Source organism: Spinacia oleracea, chromosome 5, assembly GCF_020520425.1.
Source record: "Spinacia oleracea cultivar Varoflay chromosome 5, BTI_SOV_V1, whole genome shotgun sequence".
NCBI classification, from domain to species: Eukaryota; Viridiplantae; Streptophyta; class Magnoliopsida; order Caryophyllales; family Amaranthaceae; genus Spinacia; species Spinacia oleracea.
The window spans coordinates 7,676,175-7,682,174 of NC_079491.1; the positions used below are offsets into that span (position 1 = coordinate 7,676,175).

Genomic DNA, 6,000 nt, shown 5'->3' on the forward strand with positions numbered 1-6,000 from the left:
TCGGGTATAATCGGATAATGTAATTGTACCGGGTTATTGTGCTTGTGTGGATTAAATGTGTGAATTTTATTTTTCGGGTCACTTCGATTTTTGTCAGAAATCGGTTGGATCATGTTAGTTTTTGACAGCCCTACTTGGAGACTTGGCTTGGAGTCCAGAGATAAGAGCTGTCAAAAACAGACTCAATTCAATCATAATAAAGGTGACTCGGTTATTTCTTTTCTAGGGATTTGATACGTATGGACCCAAGGATCTCACAATATAACTTGAACTTGTTATACTCGATTTGTAACCGATAACATATCCGATTTTAGAGCTCTACTTAGAGAATCGAAAAGAATCTTCAAATTAACTAAACCTGAATGATGTCGTTTATTGTCTTGAAATTAGTTAACACAATTTGATCATGATAAAATTTATTAGAACGCAACATCACCTGACACGAAAATAAGTCCCGTTTGAATTGACATACTTTTTATTGTGAGCTAATAGGCAACCCGTTTGAAATGTACCATACCCAAATCTGGCCCAAATGACTCCTGAATTCTACCCAAAACAAAACCAAGGGTCCAAGGCGAATGGACCGATTCTCAATTAAATATCACTAATGGACCTAAATTTTTAGTGTCTTTCTATTTTTGAGGTGTTTCCGCTAATATTCTGAATTTTATTCTCCCATAAAAGCTCTTCCAGTCCATGTCACTGCGTTTCCAAGGCTCAAACACCATAAGTATAATTTTTTTTTTAATTTAATGTTCTTTTCTTGCATAAAAAAGTTCAAACACGAGAATCCTGTACTAGATTCAGTAAAAACAATTCTCAAATCAAGTTATCCAAACTCTTAATACTTATCATCTCATAATCTTTCTTCCCTCAAAAACTAAAAAAATTGATCTCATAATCTTTAAAAAATCCAAGAGGCCGAAATCTCCTTAACTTTGTTTGCAAGAGTTACACCTTTCACATTTTTCTTCTTTTTTAGAGAATTAGATATTTTATTAATTGACATACACATATGATTTCTCGACTTGTATGGGTCATCCTTAATAGCGATCACGCTCATCTTTTTTGTATCGTTCCAATTACAATTCTCAATACTTATGGTTGTTTTTATAATTCCTAGTTGATTTCCTAGTTTATTTATTCAGATATTAAAAAGAAGTGTGATGTTTGGGTAGCTCTCCACCACCAAACAAAGGTTATACTTCGTATAAGAATACACTAGGAAATTACCTACTTGTCCTCAACTAATTACTCCAAACGTAAATATCTAGATTGGGCCTTGTGGGCCTTTTAGAGATATATATACACAAATCTAATATACATATATAAAGGAGGCATATTTGCTGAACTATTAGAGCGCCACCTAGAATTACTAATGGTTTCTGCCAATGAAAAATAAGATTTCTAATTTATTTTTGAATTAAAAAAATAGAGTGCCACGTAGATAATTAATTAGGTGTCATGTAAATATTTAAATTAATTAATTAATTACTAATATATACAATTCCATCCAAAATCAAACGCTCTAATAATTGAAAAATAAATCTAAAATAAAATTCATCCAAAAGTATGGGTGGTTTGCAAACCCTAATGAAACAAATGGGTAATATGGGAAATATTGGTTCTGCTAAAGACATGATGGGTATGTTTGGTGGGGGTGATGATGAGTCATATTTGTATAGGGTATTTTAGGCGCATTTAGGTTGCATTATTAGGCATTTATATCATTTTAGTTGCATTTAGGATCACATTTGCATAAGTTATCGTTGTCGTACTCTATTACGCCCCGTTTGTGTTTTCTTAATGTTTCAGGTGATTTTACGGTCATTTGGATGCTTTCGGAGTGTTATGAGTTGATTTGGATGATGAACGGATGGAATGTTGACTCGAGGATCATTGCATATCTCTAGGGATAATTTTGAGTCAATAACGAAGCTAAACGCTATTTTTCTAAGCATCAAAACGGACAGGCGTTCACTCTTTTGATGATATCTCAAGTTCTACATGTCGGAATGAGGCGATTTTTATTGGCCTAGAAAGTAGACTTCAAGAGCTTTCCAACGACAGGTCACACGTCCTTATAGGCATTATAGAACAAGAGTTATGACATAAACAAGATGGCTCGACTATCCGATTCGCCCGAAGCCCAAAACGATGGCCCAATCTTCCCCTTGGGCGCGAAAACCAGCGACCCACCAGCGGGCCCGCTGGTTTCTCCGCCCAGCTACTTCCACGCGGGTTCATGCTTTCGTCTTGGTGATCGTCCAATAAAATCATAGCTTATGTAATTGTTATTTTCCTTTTTTGTTTAGAATTTAGGAAACACTAAAATACCTCAAGGGAATGAATGTATTCCCTTATGCTTTTATTTTCTTTTACGTTTTTCAATTGGGAGAACACTTGAACGCCAGTTTTTGGTTTTCTATTCTTCCCTTTTTCCATTGTTGAACCCTAGCTTTCAATTTTCAATTCATCAATCTAGAGGTAATTCAATAATTTCTTTTGCTTTTATTCTTTCTTATTGTTTTCGTTCCTTAGTTTAAATTTTCCTTTGATTATGAAATTCATGTTTATTATTTCTATCATGTTTGTTAATTCAATTATGAGCGAGTAGTCGTATTCTAGGGCTAAGTAAGGGAAACCATGTTTATACCATGATTATTATGCATAAAGTTTGTTAATTTATAGATTATTGCTTGAGTATTCCGATTGATTTGTTTTAATTGTTGATTCATGTTATCGGCCAATTTCATGAATTGATTATCTAGCTAATAGGAATTAGAATCGAAAGATCGTATTTTTAGAGGCTTAGTGCAATTGGCAATTCTGATTATGTTAGCGACCGTACTGCATATGTTGAATTGAAAGTGTTAAGACCCGACCGTAGGCTTAGCATGTACTTTAATTACTCGGCTTAGTTTATTCATTTCCGAATTGATTTATGTTCTTGGATTGGTATAAGCATGGTGAACCGAACAGACGCCCTAGACCTTTAATTCATTGATAAATTACGCATTTTTATTATTGTTTTAGCTTTAGTAGTTAATACTCAACTCAACTTTCGTTATTGAAATAGTTCGTATAATTGGGCAAAAACTAATAGAACTTGTCTCCCTGTGGGATCGACCCGTATTTGCTAAGTATCTGCTAACAACAGACACCGTGCACTTGCGGTATCACTTTTTAATCTATCAAGTTTTTGGCGTCGTTGCCGGGGAGACGGCTATATTCTATTAGTTTTAGTTTGATTATTTGAACTGTTTCCATTGTCTCATTGGAACTCTCAGTTCCAATTGAGGCAAATCTCACTGCGTTTTCTTTCGTTGTTGTTTATGCCCAGGTCTGCCAGAACGGGTACCTTGGTTCCTCCCGATCCCGATCTTGGAAAGACCCTTCGTCAACTAAAAAAGCAACAGAAAAAGAAGAAGCAGTCAGGGTCCCAAGACTCACAGACTCCACCGAGTCACACGATGTCTAAATCCCTGAAATCATATGGGGTTCCTTCCTCGAACAGTGTTCCGACTGGGCTCACAATGCCAACTATTGATGCAGTCAACTTTGAGATCAAGCCCGCTCTAATCTCCATGGTCTCACAAAGTCAATTTGGTAGCCATCCATCTGAGGAACCCACCAACCATTTGCAGAGGTTCAACCAACTGTGTGGTACTATCAAGCATCAAGGGGTCACTCAAGACCAATTGAAAGTCATGTTGTTTGGTTTTAGCCTTCGTGATAAGGCTCAGACATGGTTGAATGATGTCAAGGAGACAGAGTGGAGTGCTATTTCACAGGCCTTTCTAGAAGAATTCTTTCCACCCACCAAGACTGCTGAAATAAGGCATAAGCTGACTACATTCACTCAAGAACCTGGTGAATCACTTCGAGAAGCCTGGGATAGATTCAAGGCTTTGCAGCGGTCGTGCCCGCATCATAATATTGAAAAATGGTTCTTGGTTCAGATTTTCTACCATGGTTTTCAAGATGAAACAAAGAACACGGTTGATTCTGCTTCTGGAGGTGTTTTTCTTGACAAAGAAGTGGATGCAGGTTATGATTTCCTTGCCAATCTTGCTGCTAATCATTACAGCACCACCAGAACTACATCTAAGAAGGGCAAGATTGATGTCGATGCTTATGCCCTATTGTCATCACAAGTGGCAGCCTTGAACCTAAAGATCGATGCTTTGAAGTCCCCTCAGTCTGGTACTCCCCCAATGAGTATCAATGCTATGTCCAGTGTAGCTCCGGTAACAACTTCTTACTGCGAAGTATGTGGAATCCAAGGTCACTTTGGTCATGAGTGCTCTTATAGTCTGCAGGATACCACGCGAATGGAGCAAGTGAATGCTTTTCAACAGAGGCAACCCGATGACCCATATTCCAACTCGTACAATCCAGGTTGGAGGAATCATCCAAATTTCTCATATCGAAGCAACAATGCTCAAAATCCTCAACCCCAGCAACAATGGTCACAACCACAGTTTCATCCACCTCAGGCACATGTTGCTAGGCCTCCATTTCCACAAGGAGCCTCACATAATGCTCCCCCGGGGTTTAATAGACCCCCGCACCAAGGCTATCAGCAACAACCTCCGCAGAGCAATGCCACTCCAGAGCCTAACATGAGTGATCTGTATAAACTCATAGCGAATATGCAGAAGACCTCAGAGATTGCTCAAAAGAACCACGATGAGAGCATAAAGGAGTTGAAGAATCAAAATAGAATGTTGGAAAACCAAGTTGCTCAACTCGCTGATACTTTGTCAAAAAGGCAACCGGGAAAACTTCCAGGGCAATCTACTTCATCTCAAGATCACACTAGAGAGAGTGCTTGTGCCATAGTTCTTCGCAGTGGTACTACATATGATGCCCCCTTGGTACCTACTGATTTTATAGATATTGAAAAGGGGAGAGAGGAGGCTAGAAGGACTAAGGAAAGAGTCAAGGAGAAGGCTATTGATGATTCTCGCCCTTTTGTTCCTCGATTGCCATTTCCACATCGACAATATAAGTCAAAGGGTGATCATCAGTCTGGTGAAGAGGCACATGTTGAAATTAAGACTGTGGATGTAGGGGTTGAAACCCCGGGTGTTGAGGATGAAATAGAGGAGAATAAGAGCGGCAAGGAGAAGGTTACTGATTCTCCCCCTTTTGCACCTACACTACCATTTCCTCACCGCATGCAGAAAGCAAAGGTTGATCAACAGTTCGGTAAGTTCTTCGCTATGGTCAAAAATCTCGAGGTAACGATTCCTTTCATTGATTTAATATCTCAGATCCCTATGTATGCAAAATATTTAAAGGAATTAATCACTAAGAAAAGGGATCTTGGTGGTGTAGAGAGAGTGGCTCTAACTGAGGAGTGTAGTGCTATGTTACAAAACAAGTCTCCTCCTAAACTAAAGGACCCCGGTAGTTTCTCCATCCCTTGTCATATAGGTGCTTTATTCATTGATAAGGCTCTATGTGATTTAGGTGCTAGTGTGTCCGTCATTCCCCTCTCTATTTATAAAAAGTTGAACATGGGAGAATTGAAATGTACCACCATTACTCTGCAAATGGCCGACCATTCTATTAAATACCCCTTAGGTGTTTTAGAAGACGTCCCCGTGAGAGTAGGTAAATTCTATATTCCTGTAGACTTTGTTGTACTTGACATAGAAGAGGACAACCAGATTCCAATAATCTTAGGCAGGCCATTCCTTCATACCGCGGGGGCAGTTATTGATGTTAAGAAAGGAAGGCTAACCTTGACTGTAGGGGATGATAAGGTGAGCTTTAACTTGTCTCATGAGATGAAAAGTCCAATGCAAGAAGTGTCTTATTCTTTGATTGCCTCTAATGCTAAGTTGCCTCATTCTTATTCTAGAAATTCTTCAAATAATGCACTTGGTTTGAAAGAGTTTGCAGGTGATGATGATCCTGGTGATGCAGTTGATGCTAGTCCAATAGTTGGAGCAAGAAGTTCGGTACTCGATAGCACAAAGTTCAAAGTGA

The 6,000-nt window shown here is 38.5% G+C and overlaps 1 non-coding gene across 1 annotated transcript; it reads right to left on the minus strand.

Moving 5' to 3' along the window:
• Positions 1-3,833: 3,833 nt before the first annotated feature.
• LOC130462218 (small nucleolar RNA R71) lies at positions 3,834-3,940 on the minus strand. Its single transcript, XR_008922333.1, has one exon. It is a non-coding gene; the product is annotated as a small nucleolar RNA R71 (small nucleolar RNA).
• Between the last annotated feature and the right edge of the window lie 2,060 nt (positions 3,941-6,000).